This window comes from Stenella coeruleoalba, assembly GCF_951394435.1.
Source record: "Stenella coeruleoalba genome assembly, chromosome: 19".
In the NCBI taxonomy this organism is placed as follows: domain Eukaryota; kingdom Metazoa; phylum Chordata; class Mammalia; order Artiodactyla; family Delphinidae; genus Stenella; species Stenella coeruleoalba.
This window is the reverse complement of record NC_137165.1, coordinates 55,781,137-55,807,254: the sequence shown is the minus strand read 5'-3', so window position 1 is coordinate 55,807,254 and position 26,118 is coordinate 55,781,137. Positions and strand designations below refer to the sequence as shown.

The following is a 26,118-nucleotide window of genomic DNA, read 5'->3' as shown; positions in this document are numbered from 1 at the left end:
TTTTGCCTGTGGAAAAACTTTAGCCAAACAATAAGTTTAATCAGAGAAGTGAGAAAATGCAGTAACAAAGGAAAACAGTCCAACGAGACCAAATAATAACAGTTTAGCCATTAAGCAAAGTCAAGGACCTTTAGTTCTTCTTCAAGGGCTACAGATAATATTCTGAGCTATATCCTGTGAGCTGTTTTATAGATACTGAAAGCCCCACCAGGTGGAGGAGGTTAACGACATGATGACCAGACTGTAGCCATGACATAAGCTGCCACAATTCCAAGAACTGGCCTCAAAGAAATGGGAACAAACCGACCCTGGAATTAAAGACTAACTGTACTTCAAACAATCAAATACTACAAAGCTACAGTAATCAAAAGAGTATGGTACCGGCTCAAAAACAGAATATAGATCAATGGAACAGGATAGAAAGCCCAGAGATAAACCCATGCACTTATGGTCACCTAATCTATGACAAAGGAGGCAAAAATATAAAATGGAGAAAAGACAATCTCTTCTATAAGTGGTGCTGGGAAAACTGGACAGCTACGTGTAAAAGAATGAGATTAGAATACTCCCTAACACCATAAAAAAAAATAAACTCAAAATGGACTAAAGGCCCGAATGTAAGGCCAGACACTACAAAACGCTTAGAGGAAAACATAGTCAGTACACTCTTTGACAAAAATCACAGCAAGATCTTTTTTGACCCACCTCCTAGAGTAATGAAAATAAAAACAAAAATAAACAATGGGACCTAATGAAACTTAAAAGCTTTTGCACAGCAAAGGAAACCATAAGCAAGACGAAAAGACAGCCCTCAGAATGGGAGGAAATATTTGCAAAGGAAGCAACTGACAAAGGATTCATCTCCAAAATATACGAGCAGCTCATGCTGGAGAGGGTGTGGAGAAAAGGGAACCCTCCTACACTACTGGTGGGAATGTAAATTGATACAGCTACTACGGAGGTTCCTTAAAAAACTAGAAATAGAACTACCATATGACCCAGTAATCCCACTACTGGGCATATACCCAGAGAAAACCATAATTCAAAAAGACACATGCACCCCAGTGTTCACTGCAGCACTATTTACAATAGCCAGGACATGGAAGCAGAACAATCAAGACGACGCTGATCAGACCGCCGCGTGACCAATTTCAAGACGACTGTCAGAGCCGACTGGGCTGTTTCTGCATGTAGCCCCTCCTTCTGCCTATGAAAGTTCTTGCCCACTGATTGGGGGTGGGGAGGGGGGGCGGGGGAGTTGGCCTTTGTACAGGAGTCCACCCTCCCTCTCCCACCCCCGGTTGCCGGCATCCGAAATAAAGCAAACTTTCCTTTCCACCAACCTTGCCTCTTTATTTGCTTTTGAGTGGTGAGCAGCCAGACCCCACTTTCAGTAACAAAACCAATCCTTGTGCACCCGTGTTTATAGCAGCACTATTCACAGTAGCCAAAAGGCAGAAGCATCCCCAACATCCAGCAACGAATGAATGGATAAACAGAATGGGTTCTATCTCTACCACGAAATACTATTTGCCCATAAAAAGGAATGAAGTACTGATACATACTACAATGGGAATGAAGCTCAAAAACGTTATGCTCGGGCTTCCCTGGTGGTGCAGTGGTTGAGAGTCCGCCTGCCGATGCAGGAGACACGGGTTCGTGCCCCGGTCCGGGAAGATCCCACATGCCGTGGAGCGGCTGGGCCCGTGAGCCATGGCCGCTGAGCCTGCGCGTCTGGAGCCTGTGCTCTGCAACGGGAGAGGCCACAACAGTGAGAGGCCTGTGTACCGCAAAAAAAAAACAAAAAAAAAACAAAAAAAAACACAGTAACCCAGTGACTGGACATGGGTAAGCATTCAATAAATATTTTTGAGTGAATGAGTGAATGAAACTATATAGACTATCCTGTTTACATTTTTTCCTTCAAAAAAAAGCTATAATATGTTGGTGGAAATGTAAAATGGTGCAGCTGCTATGGAAAACAGTACGGAGGCGCCTCAAAAACTTAAAAATAGAACTACTACATGATCCAGCCCTCCCACTTCTGGGTATATATCCAAAATTATTAAAAACAGGATACTGAAGAGATATTTGCACTCCCACATTCATTGTACCTTTATTCATAATAGCCTAGAGGTAGAAGCAACCTAAATGCCCACCCACAGATGAGTGGATAGAGAAAATGTAAGATATACAACCAATGGAATATCATCCAGCCTTAAAAACAAAGGAAATTCTGACATACGCTACATCACAGATGACCCTTGAGGTCATGATGCTAAGGGAAATAAGCCAGACACAAAAAGACAAGAAGTGTGTGATTCCATTCACATGAAATATCCCAAGTAGTGAGACTCTTGGAACAGAAAGTAAAATGGTGGTCACCAGGGGCTGAGGGGAAGAAAAGCTGTTGTTTGATGGGTATAGAGTTTTCAGTTTTGCAAGATGAAAAGGTTCCAGGGAGCTAGTATACAGCAATGTGCAGAGAGTAAAAAATATTGAACTGTATGCTTAAAAAGGGTTAAGACGGTGCAATAGGAAAACTCGGTCTTTCCCTCCTGCGTGTCGCCCTTACACTCACACAGAACACTTCACTTCTCACAGACACTTCTGTCACCAAATATGGGGGGTGGGTCCCTCACCAAGCAAATCTCCACAACCCCACCTGGGTGTCCTACAACTGGACTCAGTTCGGACCCTATCTACCCAGACATGACATCAGATCCTGCAGGTGAAGAGCTCGGTCCCGCAAGGCTGTTCCCCACTCCACTTCGGACGCAGATCACAAGTAATGGGTCCCCAGGTTACCCACAGCTTCTGCCCGACTTGGCTACATGACCACCTCCTGCTTCGGGTTCATTTAATTTGTTAGAGCTGCTCACAGAACTCAGGGAAACACCTGTGTTTACCAGTTCATGAAAGGATGTGAGAAAGGATACAGATGATCAGCCAGATGAAAAGATACACAGGGCAAAAGGTCCAAGAGGGTCCTGAGCACAGGACCTCCTCTCCCCGAGGAGTAGGGGAGGCCCTTATCAGTACGTGGATGTGTTTGCCAACCTGGAAGCTCCCCAAACCATGTACTATTGGGATTTTTATGGACACTTCCTCACGTAGGCATGATCAATTTTTTTTTTTTTTTTGGCCACACCGCACGGCATGTGGGATCCTAGTTCCTCGACCAGGGATCGAACCCACGTCCCCAGCACTGGAAGCGCAGAGTCTTAACCGCTGGACCACCAGGGAAGTCCGGCATGATCAATTATTAACTCTATTTCCAGACCCTCTCCCCTCTCTGGAGAAGCGGGGAGAAGGGGGCTGAAAATTCTACGCTTCCAATCATGGCTCAGTCTTTCTGGTGACCAGCCCCCATCCAGGAGCCATCCAGGAGCCCACCAAGAGTCTTTTCATCAGAACAAAAGATGCTCCTAGTGCTTTTTAAAAATTTTATTCAAGTATAGTTGATTTACAACGTTGTGTTAATTTCTGCTGTACAGCAAAGTGACTCAGTTATACACACGTATATATACTCTTTTTCATATTCTTTTCCATTCTGGTTTATCCCAGGATATCAAATATAGTTCCCTGTCCTATACAGTAGGACCTTATTGTTTATATTGTTTATTCTAGTTTACATCCGCTAATCCCAAGCCCTAGTACTTTTATCACTTAGGAATTCACAAGGATTTCCTGTGCCAGGGATGGGATCATAAACCCAAGATTAAAACGAGATGTCCCTAGCGCTCTGATTCCTTAGGAAATTACAAGAATTTCAGGACCTCTGTGCCAAGAACCAGGGGCAGAGAGCAAAATATATATATTTTCTATCATTTCACAGATGGTAAATTGTGTTTACCACAATTTTTAAAAGCTGTAGACACACATACAGATAAATGTATACTTATCCATCTTTAATTTTTTTTTTCATAAATGGGCCTGTGAGAGGGCGGTTGCACCCGTGAGACCCTTGCTGCCTGGGTTGGAGTGGGACCACCCTGGTGGGTGAGGCTTTGGACAGCAACACCCTTGATGAGTCCTGGGCTTCATCTCTGGTGTCCAGGAACCCATCAGCACAGATTGGAAAAGCGTTACATAGCTGGATGGAGTTGCAGGGGTACCATCCAAACAGGCTTACGAAACAAGAGTCATTAACAAGAAAAGCTGGCTAAAGCTCTCTATGCCGAGAACTAGGCTACACACAACACGGCCCAGAAAATGTCAAGATCCATTGACAAATCAAAGTGGGTTTCTCCCAGAAGGCAATGGGACCCAGGAGGGACTGAGCGGGAACCAGGGGGGCCTGCTAACCTGCCCTGTTGGAAACTTTCAAAGGGAGGGAGGACGCAGGGCTGAACTGGGTCCTCGTGAACTTTGTGGCTCAAGGGTGGGAAAACTACAGCTCTGGGACCAAATCTGTTCACCGTCTGTTTTTACAAATAAAGTTTTATTGGAACTCAGCCACGGTCACTCATGTATGGGTTGTCTAGGGCCATTTTTACTATAAGGTGAGAGTTGAGTGGTTGCAACGGAGACCACATGGCCTTCAAAGCAGAACGTTTGCTCTCTGGTCCTTTCCAGAAGTTTGCCAACCCCTCCTGTAGTGAAAGAACCCAGTGTCCTACTGCAGGTGAGGGCAGACGTTTCACTCCTTATTCCAGAGCCAACAAGTTTTCTGCTCTCTTTTGCTTCCTCTGCTGTTCAGCCAGCTCCCAACGGTGCACACGATGGCAAGGGAAATCCAAGCCGCGGATAACGCGAAGGCACTTATAACTGAGTTTAGATGCGAACAGAAGCCGTCCATCTCCCTCTACTTCCCCCAGCAGCTTTACCCTCCTAATGATGCATGATTTAGGCTGACGTGGAGATGCACCCACACTCCCAGAGCACCCCTCCACCACCCCGCTGACGGCAAGGTGGGAAGGCAAAGGCAAACTCAGAGATGACAGCTTTGTGGCCGATGGCCAGACCAGAATAGAACTCCACAGGCTCCTCCAGCAGATGCCCACGGAGAGCAAGGGGGGGTTGAAACTTGCTCTCCAGCCAAAGACGTGAAAGACTGGAGAGGCCTGCCTCTCGGGAAATGCAGAGGCACCTTGAAGCTACTAAACGTGGAAGGAATGTTTTCTGCGGACCGTAGGCCACGGCCTTGGAACTCAGGAAGCTTGCAAACAAGCGAGGGAGACCACAGAACATCAAATAACACTGAGAGAGAGAGAGGGAGAGAGAAGAGAACTGTGCCAGTGCAGTCAACGAGAAACTGCCAACTACGGAACCTCAAGTCCTTTATGGGATGAAAGACGTAAGGACATTTTTTTCCTTAATGGCCAAGAGACCATCTTCCCCAGAGAAGGGGAAGATGGTTTCCAGAGGCGCTCCAGAAGGGTTTCTGGAGAGGTGAGACCATGCGCTGGACGTCGGGATGGGCAGGACATGTTCCGTGGCCATTCCAGATGGTCAGCGTCTGTCTACCCTGTCATGGGTTCCCAAGTGTCACTCATCAGAAGTTGTTCTGCTGGGACCCCTCAGCCTCTTCTCCATCACAGCTTCCCCAGGCCAAAGAGCAAGGGTAGCAGCAACATAACTAGTCAACAGGCTCTGATCCTGGGCCAGGCCCAGCCCTTTCCATGAATTTTCTTGTCTAATCTTCAAATAATCCCATAGTGTAAGTTTATCCCCATTTCTAGAACAGTATCCAGCATACAGTAAGCTCTCAGAGAATATACATTTGTATATTCATTGGCTAACTATTTGTTTATTAAGTTGAATAATTCCTACTTTACAGATGGGGAAGGGGTAGGAGGGTGGCTAGATTTAGCAAATAAAAATACAAGACAAGGGCTTCCCTGGTGGCGCAGAGGTTGAGAGTCCGCCTGCCGATGCAGGGGACACGGGTTCATGCCCCGGTCCGGGAGGATCCCACATGCCGCGGAGCGGCTGGGCCCGTGAGCCATGGCCGCTGAGCCTGCGCGTCCAGAGCCTGTGCTCCGCAACGGGAGAGGCCACAACGGTGAGAGGCCCACGTACAGCAAAAAAAAAAAAAAAAGAAAATACAAGACAATCAGTTAAATTTAAATTTCAAATAAATAACAATTTTTTTTAGTTTAAGCGTGTCTCAAATATCAGGACCCTGGGCATCCTGTATTTTATGTAGCAGTCCTAGGAAGCAGGGGGTGGGGGAAGAACTAGCCTAAGGTCCCAGAGCTAGGAGATGTCAAAAACACATTCACGCCCAGGCAGCCAAACTCTAGACCAGATTCGATGGGTCTCTACACTGTACCACACAGCCTCTCCCTTCTTACCCTCCCATGCCCTTCAAATACATCACTGTTAACACGTTTAATACATCGGATGGTAGTTAATAAGTGTACATGTTGATTTCCTCTCTTAGAAAATAATCTCACCCTGTTCTTTATAACTTCTTGGGGTAAACACAGCCAGTTGTCTTCAGGAATCCATTCTCCTCTTTGTCCCCAGTTAAGGAAACCCCAGCTCTTAGCTGGGCACATGGCCACCCTGGATAAAGACTACATTTCCCAGGATTCCTTGTGACTATGCAAGGTCACATGACTAAGTTCTAACCAGAACTTTCCTAAGAGGAGGAAGCGTGCCCTTCCTCTCTGCTTCCTCTTTGCTGCTGGTGGGAACGTGGTGTGATGGCTGTCACTGTAGCATCTCTCTTGGGCCACAAGGGACCTGGGGATGAGAGCAAGCCCCAGAAGAGCAACAAGACTGGAGGAGACCGGGTCACTCACACTGTGGGACACAGAATCAGCCCTGGACCCTTGTAGACTTTTTCTACCTAATTTAAGCCATGGTTCTTTTGGGTTCTCTAAACTTGGAGTTGAACTTACTCATAAGTGATGAATGGCCTCACCACCTAGAGTAGGCAGGGGCTGAGGCACCTGAGAAGGACTCGGAAAGCTTGTTGGAAGGATGCTTGCTATATATGTGACCAACTCCCTGCACTCTAGACTCTAGCCCATGAATTTCCTTCCCTCACTAGCCTCAATAAAATACATGGTTAAAAAACTCACAGAATCCTTGACCTAGGAACATCTATATGTAGTTTTATACTTCTGGAGAGAAGGGGAGGATGGCTGGAAAAAGAATATCCTCTTTTTCTTGGATATCCCCCAGACGTTGAGATTTCCATGGTGTATAAAGATGAGTTATTAATAATATCATATTGGATTAAATGAGCTAGAATTGCAGTAACATGAAAAGTCAAGACTTCATCACAGAACTCCTACTATTATGTAAATGTACCACCACTTGGGAAAATGACTAAGGATGAGATTCATTATAAGTAATGTTTTCATCCCAACCTTCATGGCCCTTTGCAACTTTAGATATAGGACCCAATTTATTAGCTAAAAGAAACAAGAATCCCTCTAGAATTCTTTTCAGTGGCTTCCATAAAATTTTAAGCTTAAATCACTCATAAACTATAAATCATGCAAATATCTGGTATTCATTTTTAAAGCTCCCAAATTCTGAAAAACTCTCTTGATCCTTAATGCATTTCCTGGCGCTACTATCATTTTATTGCATAAAGAAACTATTGGATTAAAGGTATACATGGTAAATATATAGAAATAAATGGTAATGTGTGAATATCCATCAGAGTTTTCAGTTGCATGAAATAGAAACTAACTCTGATTTATTTAAACAGAAATAAAATGTATTAAATGGTTATTGAGATGCTCGCAGAATCCTCAGGAGAAAGAGGGGTAGAGAGCCAGGTGCAATCCTATAATTACACCACAGAACTAACCCAGTGAGGCCAGTGGTCCTGCAACACGGCCCCTCTCAGGGCGTGGATGCTGCAGTCTCGAACCTGGGTGTGATCACTGCTGTTGCCACCACCTTCACAAGAATGAATGATTCAGCACGGTCCCTTCTTCTTTCTGTCACCAGCTTCTCATTCAGAACCATGTGCAGATACCTATGACTAGGATTTCCCAGCTCATGGCACCCATGCCCCTGTTGCAGTGGAGGCTAGGAAATGTCCTATCTGGTTACTCCAGAGGTGAGCTCTGTCTCAGAAGGGGGACAGAGGGACAACCACAAAGACGAGAATCCATCACAATGCAATTTGGCTGAATGTAGAGTGAAGTCATCCAGAAAGGGAAAAACAAATATCATACGTTAACGCATATATGTGCAATCTGAAAAAATTGGTATAGACGATCTTATTTACAAAGCAGAAATAGAGACACAAACATAGAGAACAAACGTATGGATACCAAGGGGGAAAGGGGGGGGATGAATTGGGAGATTGGGATTGACATATATACACTATTGATACTATGTATAAAGCAGATAACTAATGAGAACCTACCCTATAGCACAGGGGGCTCTACTCAATGCTCTTTGGAGACCTAAATGGGAAGGAAATCCAAAAAAGAGGGGATATATGTATACGTATAGCTGATTCACTTTGCTGTACAGTAGAAACTAACACAATATTGTAAAGCAACTATACTCCAATAGAAACTTTTTAAAACTTTAAAAATAAAAAAATTTGGTTGAATGTAATTTTATCAGGATGACAGTCTGATCCAACTACTGTCCTCATGTTTTCCCCAAGTATTAATCATTCTGGAACACCCTGAAGTGGTTTTATAACACTTTATTTTTCCTGCAATTCAATTTTTTTTCTGCCTTGTGGTTTTTGTTTCTAATGTACTTTGAGCCCTGCGTATACAGAACAGCGAAAAGTCAGAAACAGCCTTAAAATCCACCAATTCATTCAAACGAATTGGGGGAGATTACAAAGCAATCTGTATACCAACATAAGATATAAACAGATACTTTGTTATTGCAGCGACTTTGCAAATTTTAAAAAACTGACAAGCATTGCCAAAACAGCAAAGCAGGAATAATTGCACGAAAGTGGGTTGAAATATCTTTTAACTCTCCCCATTCCAAAACATTCAGACTTTTTCTTTTATTGTTTATTTCCTCTCTACTTTTACATAATTTGGGAGGTCCCCCCCTGTTTCAAAAGGAACGTGTACATGTTAAAAGTAAGAATATACAGAAAAGACAAATATAAAAATGCCCACATGGGCTTCCCTGGTGGCGCAGTGGTTGAGAGTCCGCCTGCCGATGCAGGGGACACGGGTTCGTGCCCCGGTCCGGGAAGATCCCACATGCCACGGAGCGGCTGGGCCCGTGAGCCATGGCCGCTGAGCCTGTGCGTCCGGAGCCTGTGCTCCGCAATGGGAGAGGCCACAACAGTGAGAGGCCCACGTACCGCAAATAAATAAATAAATAAATAAATAAATAAATAAATAAATAAATAAATAAATAAATAAATAAAATAACAATAAAAAAATGTTTAAAAAAAAAAAAAGAATCCGCCTGCCAATGCAGGGGACATGGGTTCAAGCCCTGGTCAGGGAAGATCCCACATGCCGCAGAGCAGCTAAGCCGGTGCACCAACTACAGAGCTTGCACTCTAGAGCCCACGAGCCACAACTACTGAGCCCACGTGCCACAACTACTGAGCCTGCTGTCTAGAGCCTGCAAGCCACAACTACTGAGCCCGTGCTCTAGAGCCTGTGAGCCACAACTACTGAGCCCGCATGCCACAACTACTGAAGCCCGTGCGCCTAGAGCCTGTGCTCCACAACAAGAGAAGCCACCACAGTGAGAAGCCCACGCACTGCAACAGAGAGTAGCCCCCGCTCGCTGCAACTAGAGAAAGCCCGTGTGCAGCAACGAAGACCCAACACAGACAAAAATAAAATAAATAAATTTTTTTTTTAAATGCCCACAGTCTGACTGCTCAATGACAAGTACCATTAGCTTGAGGTCAGTGGCTTGGAGCACAGGCTCTGGGTTTAAACTGCCAGAGCTAAGACCCCACGACCTTGGGCAAATTCCTTGATCTCTCCACGCTCCATTTTCTCTTTTATATACATAAAAAAAGATGTTAATGTCCCTTCTTTTATAGGGTAGTTGTATGGATTCAAAGAAATAAGGTCTGCCAAGCTGTGAGCAGACACCTGGTGCAAAGTGAACTTCTGAAACACTGTGTGTGCGCTTTGCCAGGAGTTCCACCGCTGAAGTCAGACCTGTGGGAAATTCATGTGTTGCCCAGCAATGCTGCTGCCACACAGGCTGCCCCTTTGGGTCCTGCAGTCTCCTGTTGGCCAGGTACCGGCCCAGCACCAGCATATGCGAACAGCGGCCCAGCACAGATGGACCACAGGGGATGACCCGACAGCAGGTGCGGATGGGGTGGGGCAGACAGATCCCCTCCAGGAGATGCAAACCCCAGAGCCAGCAAACCCACATTCCCATGGTTGACCTGGAAGGTTCTTGCTGGCTGTCTACACTCCCCTAAAGACCACCACCGTCTGGCACTGGGGCAGTGGGAGAAGATAGAATAATAAACCCGTTCTGGATGTCTGCATTTTTCTCCCCTCCTTCCTTTGGCTCCTTTCCAGCCTAGAGCACATTTCCCTAGTGACAGCTGGTCACGAAGATGAAGTTGAAATGGCGCCTGGACCATCTGTTTGCTGCCATTCCCCCAAGGCACCGCCCTCCTCCAGAAGCACCTCTGTAGACCCTTGGAGGCCCTGCGGGGCCTTATCCTTTCCAACTCTGCTTCCTGGAAACTCAGTTCTGTTTCCAAGTAGTGCTGGGGCCCTTCCATTAGCTTATATTCCATTAGATGATAATATTCTCTTTGAACTTGTGGGATAACCTTGACACTTTCCCCTTGGGCTCCTTCAATGATCCGGGAAAGTGAGCAAGGGCATGGGGAAAAAAACAAGGGTCTGGGAGTCAAAGCAGCTCCGATTCTGCATTAATTGGCTTCAAGAACTAAAGGAAGTCCTTGATCTCTCTGGAATGAAGGTGGGAAGTTCATTTCTCCCAGGAAGATAAATCCTTGTGCTGTTCTAAGGATCGGATGGGATGTGGCACCTAAAGCGACATCCCTGGGAGGCGCAGAGAGCACACGGCAGATATCTGTACCCCCTCGCCCTTCACCCATTCTCTGTGCACTTCAGAGCTGCTCATCTGTAAAGCACTCATTCTGCCAGCTCTGGTAGGACTATTCAACGTAGGATTTTAAATACGATGTGAAAATACGGCATTGACGATGCTGAGGAAGCAGGAAGGCTGTTATTCTGCCTCACATTGACAGTGTCCAAACCACCCTGCCAGGCTTCCTGTCTCCTGCTCCTTCTTTTTTTTTTTTTTTTTTTAGTGGTATGCGGGCCTGTCACTGTTGCGGCCTCTCCCGTTGTGGAGCACAGGCTCCGGACGCGCAGGCTCAGCGGCCACGGCTCACGGGCCCAGCCGCTCCGCGGCATGTGGGATCTTCCCGGACCGGGGCACGAACCCGCGTCCCCTGCATCGGCAGGCGGACTCTCAACCACTGCGCCACCAGGGAAGCCCCAGCCTCCGAGTTTTTAACGAGAGATTGGACAAAGCCGAGCCTGTCTGTAGATTTCAAGAGGACCTCTCTGCTAAGGGAAGAGAGAGACACGGGGAAATAGCCCCTGCAGAGCTGTTTAATTTTCAATTAGCAGAGGGAATCTAGGTCTTTGGTTTTTTTCACTGGCTGTCCAACATTTTACAATGTTAATACAGAGGATGGCACCCGCCCCCCAGCCCCCAGCCCTTGGGCAGGGAGAAAGACAGGAGAAGGGGAGATGGGGTATTACGTGCTGTCAGGAAAGCACTTGCCCCCAAAGACAGTGACTCCTGTGGGAGGGGTGAGCGAGGGAGGGACCCGGCAGCTGGCGGACGGCACAGGTGGGTCTGTGATCCCTGGAAGCATGCTGGGCACTAAGGAGAGTGGGGAGGCTGAGGAAACCACGCTGCTGGATGTGCCTGGAGGAAGAGGACATGTTTATACGGAGCCACATCACGCATGAAACACCGGAAGGCTGCGCATAGCATTTTTACAGAGGCTGGTACGGGTAAGAAGATCACCCAGACTTTTTTTTTTTTTTTTTGCTTTGTTAATTAATTAAGTTTTTTGGCCATGCCGTGCAGCATGTGGGATCTTAGTTCCCCGACCAGGGATCAAACCCGTGCCCCCTGCACTGGAAGCGCAGAGTCTTAACCACTGGACCGCCAGGGAAGTCCTAACCCAGCTTTTTTGTTTGTGTTTTTTACTCTGTGCTCCTCTGTGTTTTCCAAGTTCTCTTCACTGAGCACAAATTCTTTCGTGCTATGATCACGATCACCAGGAAAATGGATATGGGCAGGAGTGGGGGCTGGGAAGGAAAAGGACAAGCAAGATCTCTCTTGAAAATGTACATGGGGGCAAAACACGGGGCTGGTTCTTCCCACCACCTCTATCCTGCCCTCCAAAAGGCCCAAAGCCTCAATCCCCTCCTGGGGTGGCGCTATGGACTCAATGTTTTCGTCTCCCCACCCCCAAATCCATGTTGAAGCCCTAATCCCCAATGGGATGACTGTTTGGAGGTGGGGTCTTTGGGAGATAGCTTAGGTCATGAAGGTAGAACCTTCATGAATGGGATTAGTGCCCTTATAAGAAAAGACACAAGAAAGACGATCTCTCGCTCTCCACCATGTGAGGACACAGCAAGAAGGTGGCCATCTGCAAGCCAGGATCAGAGTCCTCACCAGACACTGAATCTGCTGGCACCTCGATCTTGGACTTCCAGCCTCTGGAACCGTGAGAAAATAAATGTTTGTTGTTTAAGCTCCCCTGGCCTGTGAGATCTTCTTATGGCAGTCCAAATAGACTAAGACAGGTGGCAAGAATATGGAAGAAAGGACTAGGGTGGGATGAAGACTTGGATCCCACCTACGGATGGGAAGTGATGCGATCATGACTCATCTGTTCGTGCACCAGTGTCGACGGCATACCAGGAACTGGCTGACCTCAGAGAAATCTCCTGGGGCGATGGTTTAAATGCAGCTTCCTGGGCCCTTCCCCATCCACTAAATTAGGAAGTCTGGGGTTTGGGCCAGCGTCTTAGGCCATTCTTGTGCACACTAAAGTTTGAGGGCCAGTGGAGAGACAAAAGAGACACGAGAAACGGCCAACAGTGAAGGACCTGTGAGCAAAGCTTGCTCTCCATACAAAAGAGGGGGTGTGTTTCAGTTGTGGGGTGGGGGAGGGTCAGGAAGGCTTCTCTGAGAACTGGAGTGGATGCAATGCTCCTAGGCTGCAGGGACAGACAGACCTGGCCCTGTCACTTTCGAACCACTGAATGGGTTGATGTGTCTTTTCAGGCATTTGTAATCTACAGGTTTCCCCTCCATCTCGTGTTTAGATTCCTCGCAGAATATTTGTTGAAGAAATGGATGGTTTGCTCCATAGAATCATCTTTTTTAGATATAGTCTGACTGCTTTACTCCCTTCCCCCAAACCCTTGCCTGACTGCCCTTGAACACAAGCAGTTCTGGAATTTTAGTGAGTATAAAAGTCACCAAGGAATCTTGCTACAATCCACATTCTCCAGCTCCTTCTCTGGAGATTCCATAGGTATGTGCAAGGGGCCCAGATTCAACAATCTTAGGAAGCCCCCTGGTAAGTCTAAAGCCAGTGGCCCACAGACCACATGCAGAGGAAACTCTGCCCCTCCCCCAGTACCAGTAGATTATCCACATGAGTTTCCTAGGGCTGCCATCACAAAGTCCCAAACTGATGGCTTAAAGCCAAAGAAATGTATTCTCTCATGGCTCTGGAGGCTGGAAGTCTGAAATCAAAGTCTTGGCAGGAACATACTCCCTCAGAATCTCTAGGGAAGAATCCTTCCTGGCCTCGTCCAGCTTCTGGTGCTGCTGGTAATCATTGGCTTGTGGCCGCATCCCTCCAATATCCACCTCCCTCCAATCTCTGCCTCCGTTGTCACACTGCTTTCTCCTTGTGTGTCTGTATCTCTGTGTCTCTTCTTATAAGCACGCCAGTCATACTGGATTAGGACCTACCCTAATGACCTCCTCGTAACTTGTGAGAGACTGATATGCAAACAGGCAACGGCCAGACCGTATATAAAAACATCTCTGGGCTTCCCTGGTGGCGCAGTGGTTGAGAGTCCGCCTGCCGATGCAGGGGACGCCGGTTCGTGCCCTGGTCCAGGAAGATCCCACATGCCGCGGAGCGGCTGGGCCCGTGAGCCATGGCCGCTGAGCCTGCGCGTCCGGAGCCTGTGCTCCGCAACGGGAGAGGCCACAGCAGTGAGAGGCCCGCGTACCGCAAAAAAAAAAAAACAGATCTCTGACCTATAGCCTGTAGCCAGTCCAGGAAGCCAACCCATTATACCTAAGCACCTAAGACCTTTAAAACCTTGACCCTGGCCCTGCCTGCCTTTCCCTCTCCCGTATTCGCTTTTCCTTTCACACCAAACTACATTCTGTTTCCCCAAAAGGACCTCCATCCTACTGTCAGAATTCTAAGCACATGACAGACACTGAGACCATCTGTAGCCTCCGCCACCCAATGCTGATAGCGCTCGGTGGGAGCGAGCCCAACGCCAGGCGCATCTGCCTTTACACCCAGCGTGCGAGCATCGTGCCTGATACGTACAGGTGCTTAATAAATATTTGCGGTTAAACTGCACAGCCAAGCATATGCTTCACCCTTTGTCCACCCTGAAAATTCTTTCTCCTCCTTTCAGACCTCACTTCAGGGTGGGCACCAGAGTTCACCTGATGAAGGCTTCCCGACACCCCCCCACCCCCCCTCCAGGCACAGGCAGGATTCCCCTGACATTTTACCCACTTCTCTGTCTGCCCCCCTAGACAGCGAGCTCCCTGAAGGCTGGGGTGTGCTTTTCATTTCCCTGTCCCAGCGAGAACTACAACGTCTGGAACTATATTGAGTAAATGGTCAAAACGTGTTTGCTATATGGATGACTCATGGACCAAATATGGTCAAATTTTCCCTGCTTCTTCCGTATGCCACACCCACCCCCCTGTAAGGCCCGCAGGAGCTTCCCGGCTGGGTGAGCTTCTGCAAACACAACGCAGGAGAAGCCCCACCTGCTATCCAAGTCTATCTTTCCTCCCATGTCTTCAATCTCCCTCTCCCTCCCTCTCTCTGTCCTGTTACAGATACGTGACATTTACCACCTTTAAAAAAACTCTTCCCAGCCATATGCTTTCCTCTACCCATCGCTGTCTCCTTCCTCTCCTCAACTAAGCTGCTGAGAACTGACTACACTCGTGTCTCTACCACCTCTCCCTCCACACCTCCACCTCCTCAACATGCTGCCATCTGCCTTCTGCCCACACCGCCTCCCAAGGCGCCAGTGACTTCCTGGATGTCAAATCCAATGTTCACCTTCCAGTTCTCCTCTTCCATCACCTACTTCCTCCACCCTCCCTCCCTGGGAGACTCTCTCTGCCCCTGCTATCCAAGACACAACAAGGCTTCCTTCCTGCTTTTCTCTCTCTGCCTGTGTGTGTGTGTGTGTGTGTGTGTGTGTGTGTGTGTGTGCATCTCCATCTCTCTATATCTATTTTTTCCCCATTTCTCCCCCCCACCACTTCTCTATCTCTGTCTCTAAAAGGACCCATCTCTTAAATGTTGGCATTCCCCATTCTCTTCTTTTCTCATCCTTATATTCTCTCTGGATGACCACATTTTCTCCCTTACTTCCAACTATCACCCTTAGATAATAACTCCCAAATTTAAATGTCTAGCTCAGTTTCCTTCCCCCGAGGTATCCAGACTCACAGATCAAACTGTTTACTAGGCACTCCCTCCAGCATCCCACGGGCATTTCAAACTCAGTTCAAGCAAAACAGAACTCACTCCCTTCTGCCCACAGTGTGCTCCTCTCCTCTGTTCCTCTTAAGGTAAATGGCGCACCCATCTATCGAGTTACTAAAGCCACAAATCTGGGATCCTTGTCTTCCCACCACACCCCCACTCCCCATCCCCTAGATCCAATAGGCCATGAGCACTCCTGAGTCTTCCCTCTAAAAGCTCTCAAATTTGTGTCCCTGTTTCACACCCTCTGCTGCAGTTCAAGTTCCCAACAGCTCTCTCCTGAATCACCCCAACAGACTTTAACTGGTCCCTTCCCTCCCCCAACCAAAAGTCATCACTTTTGATCCACTCTTCCACGTCTAGACCGGTGGTCTCTATGGAAGGAGAACTTGATTGCATCACCCTCCTAATAACAACCCCCAAATCCCCTCATTTCCTTCAGCATAAAATCCAGCAAGACATATGTAGCATGGGCACCGTCTCTTCAGTCTCAGCTCCTGCCATCCATCCCCCCCTTTACCCTATGGACCAATCATAAAGACTCTTTGCCTGTCACCAGGCTCTTCTTTGCCTCTGGGTTTTTGCATACACTGTTCCCTTTACCTGGAGCATCTTTAAGTTCCTTCTCTACTCTAAAATCTCCTATTCATCCTCCAAGTCCCAGCCAGTGACCCTGCTCTGGACATCCTTCCCTAAACCCTCTACCTCCAGCTCAAAGTTGGGTTTAAGGCCCTTCCTTGTGCACCCAAGATAGCCTCTGTGTCTACACCATGATGGACATGTTTGTACCTTATTCAGACAGGACCTAGCACATAGCTGGTGCTCAAGCGATTTGGTTGAGTGAATAGATGGACAGATGAAGGGTCAGAGAGGCAGGGGAAAGAAAACAGGATAAGGTAGCGAGTGGGAAGGCAGGTTCATGGAAGAGACAGTTTCAAGAAGAAGGAGGTGGTCAATTACATCATTTGGCCCTGAGGCCAACTGACAACCATCTGCCATGTGTAGACACCCTAATTAGAAAGAAGTTACGTTTCCACACACCTGAGGGAGCCACTCCACTTTGCTAGTCAGAGTCCAATTCCCAGCAAAGGATTCTAGTCATCAGAAGCTAAGTCCAGAGTGAAAAGACAGGCACCATTCCAGCTCCACTCCCAGCTGGGCCCTTCAGTGGCCACCATCCCCACCACGACCAGATTATAGAGTGTGAGCTACAGAGTGGTGAGCAAGTCATCCTGTGGGTTGGGACCAAGCAGTGAGCTGATCCACGCTCAGTAACACTTAGCTAACCAAGTCAATAGCCGAGTCCAAAGCTAACCAAATCACTAATACTTCGCTGGTTAAAAACAAACAAAAACTAAAAACACTCACATAGATAAGCAAGCAAAACAGAACCAAACAAATGAATAAAAACTCAAGTGCAGACCACCTGTAAGGACATCTGGTTAAATATGGAAAATGGAACAGTTTTCTCTTGTCCCTTCCAAATTCCTCTAAAATGACAGTAAAGAAATTTCAAAAAGCAAAACTGTTTAAGGAGAAAGAGAATGACAGAAGAAATGACAACAAACAAGAAAATGCCAATAAAAATTTGGAAGCTGGAAAACAGACAGGGAGATAACTGACTTTGTAGAACTGAGAAGGTGAGATATGACTCCGAATGGGTAAAGCCAACCAGAAAGGAAGCCAATTCACATGGCAGAACTCCAGAAAGATCCAGGACTCAGAGGCTCCAGGTAGGGTTGGAAAGAGGATGGTTAAATGACTTTATAAGAAGTGTAGAGTGCGGGGGTGGGCGAAATGGGTAAAGGGGATCGATTATATGGTAATGGATGGTAATTGCACTTTCCGTCGTGGTCACTTTGCAATGTACATGGATGTTGAATTATAATGGCATACACCTAAAACTTATACAATGTTATATACCAATTTTACCTCGATTTGAAAAATGAATCAATACTTCCCTTAATCTTCATTTTAATTTTTAAAAAAAGAAGTAGTTAGATCCTTAGATCCATTCTGCACACTCCCTTAACCCCAGTTTAATTAAATAAATAAAGTTTACTCTGTGAAGTGGTTGAAACAGCCAGTCTCTGGACTTGGGGACACCAGGTCCACTGGAAGGTGGGGTTATGCTACAATACTACGAACAGGGAAACTAGACGAACATCTACATACTGAACAGTGAAACCCTAAACCATCTTCTCCTACTTTGCTCTAATAGCACTGTTAGCCAGGCTTATAAAGCCCCAAGATCCAAGCTTTGGGGATTCCCGGGAATCTAACCAGCCCCATGAAAACAACCTACAGATTAGGGAGGTTCCCCAAGCAAGTGACCCGATCCTCACCTGATAATCCTACAGTGAGTCCACCGGTCAACAGCCACACCTGTGTGCAAAGACCCTCCAATACACGTTATAGCACTTCACTCTCAAATACAACCAATCAAGGATCGCCAAGGACATCTGCAGAAAGATAAAAACAGATAAAGGAATCTGAAAGAAACAGATAAGCAAGAAGTAGAAGGAAACTGAAATTAGTAAAATCCTTAGAAATTTGCGACCAAAATATTACATCCATGAAACAACAGTAGAAAGCTATAGAGAGAGTGTATATAGACTAGAACAAGCTTTTAGGAATTAAAAATACAACCGTTGAAATAAAAAGTCAATAGAAGCGTTAGAAGATAAAAGATCACTCAGAAAATAAAACAAAAACAACAAAGGGATAGAAAAGAAAAAAGGGAATTGGAGAAATGGTCTCTCTGAATAATATGACAGAAAGAGGGACCAGTGACAACAGAAGTGGAAAAGTCTTCAAAAAACTAGCATTAACAGTATCTTTCAAAAATAGGGGACACAAGTTTCCAGATTATAGATTAAGCCCACTGAATGCCAAACACAACCAATGATAAAAGAGTGATTCGCACCAAGGCATAGCCTTGTGAAATGTCATAACACCTGCACAGAAGAGAGGATTCAAACAGATTACAGGGAAAGGAAAGGCATTGCACGCATCAACGTCCACACTGGAAGCCAGGATACGATGGACGAATGCCTTCACAGTTCAGAGGGAGGAGGTTTCCACACACAGTCAAATCATCAGCTGAATGTAAAGACATAAGAAAGACATTTTCAGATAAGCCCAGTGTCAAAAAATTTACCATGGTCATATCTATTGCCACATAACCAATCACCCAACTTTTCGTGGCTTAAAACAATGGACACTTATTATCTCCCATGTTCTGTATGTCAGGAATTTGAGAGTGTTTAGCTGGGTGGCACTGGCTGGGGGCTTCTCATGAGGGAGACATTACAGTGTCAGCCAAACCTGCAGTCCTCTGAGGCTGGGGCTGGAGGACCCATGGCCAAGCTCATTCATGTGGTTGTTGGCTGGAGGTCCCAGTTGCTCACCATTGTAGGACTGCTTACAACACGGCAACTGGCTTTCCTCAGAAGGGATGATCTCATGGTAGATGGGGTGGGGGGGGGAGGAGAAGGAAGGGAACCAGGAGGACGAAGGGGAGAGGAGAGAGAGCAAGCTGGAGAGTCAGAAGCCACAATGTCTTTTATCCCTTAATCCCTGAAGTGATGTACCATCACTTTGGTTGAGTTCCACTGGTCACACAGACCAATCCTGGTACGATGTGGGAGGACACCAGGAGACGGGGTTTACTGAGGGTTGTCTTTGAGACTGGCTACCACATATCCTTCTCAAGAAGCTCCTGGAGGAGACGCTCCACTAAGACAAAAAAGTAAGCCAGACACAGAGCGAGAGAGAGGGAATGGAAAACTAATGTTGAAAGCAAGAAAGAAAATCCTCAGGATGACGGTGAAGAGAAGTCCTGAGAGAAGAGTCATACAGAAGACTTAGAGGGCAACTGGTCCAGACTGAGCATAAGGACGAAGGGATCCAGGAAGGATGGCTCCAAGCCCTCACCCCAAAATGGAACCAATATGTTGAATAAATTCATAGAGAAGATTTTCAACTCTATTAGAATTAGGAGACGAACTGTGGATAGTTACATAGACAAGTAAGCAAGTTGTTTTGTTTTTGAAAGAGGTAATCATTAACTCCATGGAAAACAAAAGGCTGCAGGGGACACGGGTTCGACCCCTGGTCTGGGAAGATCCCACATGCCGCGGAGCAACTAAGCCCGTGTGCCACAACTACTGAGCCTGCGCTCTAGAGCCCGTGAGCCACAACTACTGAGCCCACATGCCACAACTACTGAAGCCCGCACGCCTAGAGCCTGTGCTCCGCAATGAGAAGCCACCGCGATGAGAAGCCCGCGCACTGCAACAAAGACTAGCCCCCACTTGCCGCAACTAGAGAAAGCCCGCGCACAGCAGCGAAGACCCAACGCGGCCAAAAATAAATAAATAGAATTTAAAAAAAAAAAAAGTATGACATTTGAGTTGGACCAGAAAGAGTAGATAAGGATTTGTATATGAAAAAAGCAGCCAGTAAATTAGGAGCCAGAAAACATTCTGAATGAAGGCAGAAAAATCTACTCTCCAAATCACTCGCTGAAAATGTTCTTGTTGCTTTGGGGCACATGGGTACAAAAAAAAAAAAGAAAGAAAGAAAGAGGAGGCCAGCAGAGAATAGTGCCTGGCTCAGCTTTTGGTACTATTTACATAGTTATAATAATGCAAACACTGACCACTGATTTGACAGAAAGGATGGTAACTATGATGAGAGGGACGGGGGTAGGGAAATTCATTGTATGAGTAAAGAGTTGGGGATTTTTTATGGCAGGAATAAATAATCCAAATAATCTAAAACAGAAATCAAGAAATGGAAATGCAAGTGTGTTATTTAGGAACAAGGAGGTGAATAAGTAGAAGAAACAGCAAAAAGAATTGAAAGTATTTGCCCTTAGGTACTGTCAGAAATGGAGAAGGAGGGAGCAGGAAGATGCTGTTTTTCATTAAAAGCTTAATCCTACCACTGACTTTCTGACCATGTACATACATTACTTGATAAAAATTAAACTAAATTAAAAATAAAAAGATTTTACTAGCCAAGCAATTCCTTCTACCGGCTTGTACTGAAGATCAGCATATATTATCAGCCTACATTTTACTATCTGGACCTCAAATTGTGGAGAATGATATCATTTTAGAAGATATTAACCAGGATGAGTAATTCGAGCCCACCAGGCAGCCTCGGGCTCCACAGGGCTCCACGGCTGCCCTCCTACCCCACTGAAAAAATGCATCAGTGCTCATTAAGTCAAGCACCGCTAATTGCTTTCTGACCAACTGCCTGCTTTGTGGCAAGATACCAGAAACAGGGACAAAGACAGTCTTAGATGACGGCCCTTTTTAGCCTCTTTGCCGTGTGGGTTGTAAGAAACCATGAAAAAACACTTAATTTCGGAAAGATCCAGAGGTACATCGAATGCAGTTATTACCCTGCAGGCTTTCTGAGCACTTGCTAAGGATTAGGGTGCGAGGCAGGGGCTTCTGAGTTCTCTCACCCTGAGAAAGCACACTCCAAAGTTTGATCACAGAACTTAGAAAACAATTTTTCTCCATTTTTCTCTGATAAGGCTCTTTGTTTACTGGATAAATGGACAGATGGATGAGCGAATGAATGAAGGTCTGTACCTCTGTAGGAGGATAATGTTCAGATAGAATCTTCAGAAGCATGTCCACGTTGTCAATGCCCATTCTACATTTTGGGTTTGCTTCTTTGTGCCAATCACATCAGAACTGTACATCAAAGGGAGTATTGGTTATTTCTAGGGACCTCCCTGGTGGCGCAGTGGTTAAGAATCCGCCTGCCAACGCAGGGGACACAGGTTCGAGCCCTGGTCGGGGAAGATCCCGCATGCTGCAGAGCAGCTAAGCCCCTGCGCCACAACTACTGAGCCCACGCTCCACAACTACTGAAGTCCGCGCGCCTAGGGCCCGTGCTCCGCAACAAGGGAAGCCACCGCAATGAGAAGCCCGCGCACCGCATCGAAGAGTAGCCCCTGCTCTCCTCAACTAGAGAAAGCCCGCACGCAGCAACAAAAACCCAATGCAGCCAAAAATAAATAAATAACTTAAAAAAAAAAAAAAGGAAGTGTTGGCTATTTCTAAATAGTCTAACAAAAGTGCTCATATTGGAAAACTAAATATGCATGTAACATCGCTGTTGCCAAATCATTTTTGGAACTCCTCTTTGAAAATTCACTTGGGAGCCCAAAGCAGAATGTTGAGAATAGACCCACCGGTGACAAATCATCTCTTAGGGCCGGGGCTGGTTTCTGGAACTAGTCGTAATCCGCTAAGTAGTTTCAAACTTATATACGCCGTGTATACTTAGAATAGTTGTATGTGAGATAAGCTCTGCTTAAATGAGCTTATTATTGAAAGATCCCTAAAGTGAGTCCTACTGCAGAGTCCCACGGCGAGGCCAAGCCCTAGCTCCCCCGTCACCTGCTCTGTCTGGTGGGGTTAGGGCTCCGCAGTGTGCCCGCCTACCTCTACCAGGAGCAAAAACCCCTTCTGCACCGTGAAGGTAATTATTCAAAAGAGTTCCATGTGCCAGCAGGCTAGAAACAAAACCCAGAAACTGCCACACTTCCCAACCCCAAATAAAAGGGTCTTGCCAGGGAGGAAGATGGAGTGTCTGAAGTGGCACAGAGAAATTAACGTTTGGTAGCAGCCACGGGACAATCTGTCAGAGAAGAGATTTGGCTGCAGAAGGTGGGGGGAGGGGGGCGGACACACAAATGACTTGCGGGGGGATGGAACCCTCAGGGCTCCCTCCCCAGTCCAGCCATCTGCTCTGGGGCCTCAGGCACTGGGCAGGCACTGTGAAGCTTGAGACCAGCAAACAAAGCCAACAGGCCGGCTTCCCCACAAGGAACAAGGAGAAGCGTCATTTGTCTCTCACTTTTGGGAAGTGGCCAGGCCCCATCCCTGGAGCCTCACCCAGCTCAACGTAGCCCCTCCTGGCGCTGCAGTTAAAACCGGTGTCACCAATGAACTTACCTATGGAACAGAAGCAGACTCGCAGACATAGAGAACAGACTTGTGGTTGCCAAGAGGGCGGGGCGGGGGGGGGCAGGGGAGGGACGGAGCGGCAGTTTGCGACTGGCAGATGCAAACTATTACATATACGATGGATAAACAACACGGTCCTACTGTATAGAACAGGGAACTACATTCAATATCCTGGGATAAACCAGAACGGAAAAGAATATGAAAAAGAATCTATCTATATGTATCACTGCATCACTTTGCTCTACTGTATAAATTAACACAACATTGTATCAATAAATCAACTGTACTTCTATTAAAATAAAAAAACCACAGTGTCAATGCCCACAAGTCTTCACGGAGCATCCTCCCACAGAAATGAGGGACAATTTATCCTCTTTGCCTCAAGGAAACTTTTGCACCACCCAGCGACAGCCCCTCTTGAGGCTCCAGCGCGCTGCCCGAGGGCAGGTACTAGGCTCCCGAGAGAGCTCTTCCAAACCCTTCGCCAACCCCATCCGGCCGTAAAACCTCCCCTGGCAGATTTGCATCCGCCCTCAGTGCCTCCACATCTCACCCCAGACAAGGCTACCAAAAGCTGCAGCTGCCTCGCTCGCAGCAAGGCCGCCCGGCGGTATAGGGGCCAGGGAAAAGGGGGATCCTTGCCAGCGATGCCAGAGGAGATAAAGCTACCACAGGCAGGGGAGCCGGGGGAGGCTACTTATCCGGAGGATTTCAGAATCTGCAGCAAGTCTGGGTTCCAGACACTGCGATCTTCAGCCCAAACCCGACTGGCAGGAGGGTGGGGAGGGAAGGAAAGAGAGAAAAGAACAGCCAAGGTCTGGAGCTGGGGCCCCCATCCTGCCAGCCCTGGGGCCCAAGCTGGCAGAGGCCTGCTGGGGCGGTGAGTTCTGTGTGCTCACGCCACCCTGGGGCCAGCAGAGGAACTGCAGCCTCTTTGGAAAGAGCATTTAAATCTAGCAACTGCAGTTACTGAATTAACTCCCGGCTTTTGCTTTGTGGGGGATGGAGGCCCTCGTGCATCTGAAATTCCTGATCCTAAGACAGCGAGATACGTATGTGCTCTGCCATCAGAGACAGATGCCTCTCCTCTCATAATGAAGACCCCTCTGCCAACATCAGGCCGGCATCTCCACTTGGAGACCCTCTCCTGTGGGTTTGTGCCCCCCTCAAAGCCCTTTAAAATGTGAATATTCTATGTCCTATGAAGGGTGAGCTAACGTTGTGGCCACTAACACAGGAAAAAAAGGACAAGGGGGATGTCACAGTCAGAAGGAGTTAGCTGTGGGAAAAGGACACAGTGGGATTCCTCACACAGGTCCCTGGCTGCTGGTGACAGGGGAGCACAGACCCCAGGAGCGAACATGCCAGACACAGGAGGCTGACCCAGCTCAGTGATTCTCTAACTTGGCCAGGATGAAATCTGGCTCTGATCTTCCTTGACCTAAACACAAACAAAACCACTGAGACCCATTTACTGGTTCTAGCCCATTTGTGGGATCATGGCCCACCTCTCAGAACCTGTGAAATACCCATGCCTACAAGAGACAGAGCATCAGTAACGAGTACCTGCCAAAGGGCACCAAGGTGCTGCCGCCCCCATGTCACCCGGGTACCCCTCGACGAAACGAGGGTGTTCGTTACTCAGTGGCACTTTTCCTTATGAGGGAAAAACTCTGGTTCCATCTGCCTGTAAAGCAGATGCTCCCAGGCCCCACGCCTGCACCAATCCCGCCCAGCGCCCCCTCTACCAGTGACACAGGATTCCTGGAATTGTGGACTGCACTGTGAGTCCACAGCAGCCCCGGTAAAGAGATGAGCTGCTTGCTGTCTGACCCAGGACAGACTTTTCCCCTCCCTGATCCAAAGTTCCTGCACCTCTAAAATGAGAAGGTTGGACTTCCCTGGTGGCGCAGTGGTTAAGAATCCGCCTGCTAATGCAGGGGACATGGGTTCAAGCCCTGGTCCGGGAAGATCCCACATGCCGCGGAGCAACTAAGCCCGTGAGCCACAACTACTGAGCCTGCACTCTAGAGCCAACGAGCCACAACTACTGAAGCCTGCACGCCTAGAGCCTGTGCTCCACAACAAGAGAAGCCACTGCAATGAGAAGCCCGCACACCACAACGAAGAGTAGGCCCCGCTCGCCGCAACTAGAGACAGCCCATACACAACAATGAAGACCCAACACAGCCAAAAATAAATACATTTACAGAAAAAAAAAAGTTTAAAATGAGAAGGTTTAACTAGCGAAGGTTCTCTGCTCTAGTTGACATTAAAATCATCTGGGGAACTTTAAAACAGATGATCTGGTCTCCGTCCCAGGTCCACTATATCAGAATCGCTAAGGATGGATCTAGGGCAACTTTAGTTTTTAAAACTCCCCAGGTGATTCTGCTGTGCCACCTGGTCGTGAAGCCCTGTACTAGCTGCTCTCCGAGGGCCATCTGGCTTACCTGAATCTATAAATCTGACCCTAAAGGCAGCTCTTTCTTCCCCAGGAAAAGGCCTGCCCAGAGAGCAAGCTAATTAGGCAATTCAGCATGGAGGTGGGAGGGGACAGGTCACACAGCAGGAGAGCACCAGACACATGTTACCTGGCTCGACCTGGAAGGGGGAGGAAAAAGGGTCCTAGAAAAGACTGGATGGTTGTCTGGGCCTCGGAGAACTTGGAAACAATCCAGAACTCATCAACAAACACCCTGAGATTAGGGGATAAATGGAAGGGAGAAGAATTTAAAACAATTAAGGTATTCATAGTTCCTCCTCCACCTCAATCAGCCTCCGGGGGTGACTGGAGGAAGGAAGGACCCCCTTCTCCACCATAATCCTGCAGAATCCTGCTTCAGGCACTGGTCGCTGTGTGGCCTTGAGCGGAGTACTTAACCTCTCTGTGCCTTGGTTGCTTCATTCACAAATGGGGAGAGTCAGAATGGTGACAGGCTTCCTAGGGCTTCAGCAAGATTACATGGTTAACATAAAGTGTCCACTACAGTGCCTGGCACACAGTAAACACTCAACAAGTGTTCAAAATTATTCACAGGGAAGATTCCCCACGGCGAAATGAATTGGGAAAACACTGGGCTGAAGATAAATAGATTTCTTCATGAAAAGATTTCTCAGAATAACAATATTAATAATAATAATGGTATGGACCTCAAAGGTTGAGAAGATTAAATGAAATGATGGTGTGGAATGCTCAGTCCCCACCATGCACATAATGGGTACTTAATAAACATTACCCATGAGTGTTATTAATCAGCACGGGGGCGGGGAGGAGGGATCTTTAAGAGAAGCGGACATGCAGCGCTTCCCAGACTCCTGCTCTTTTCCTACAGAGCATCTGGCAGAATCTGTGCAATGGGAAGCACGTGCTGGGAAAAACCCCAGAGGGGGATGGCCTCGTGT

The 26,118-nt window shown here is 47.3% G+C and overlaps 1 protein-coding gene across 10 annotated transcripts in view; it reads right to left on the bottom strand.

Annotated features, from left to right (window-relative positions):
- The window catches only part of SLC39A11 (solute carrier family 39 member 11), a 429,582-nt gene that overhangs the window by 369,846 nt on the left and 33,618 nt on the right, over positions 1-26,118 (bottom strand). For 5 of the 10 annotated variants that reach the window (XM_079905476.1, XM_079905467.1, XM_079905475.1 and 2 more), the window contains exon 2: positions 18,061-18,177. The exons of 4 other annotated variants lie outside the window; for them this stretch is intronic. The gene's annotated coding sequence lies outside the window, so the exon portion shown is untranslated. Of the gene's footprint in view, positions 1-18,060; positions 18,178-18,641; positions 18,861-26,118 lie in introns of those variants that run through there. One more of the 10 variants, XM_079905474.1, reaches the window with a different exon arrangement.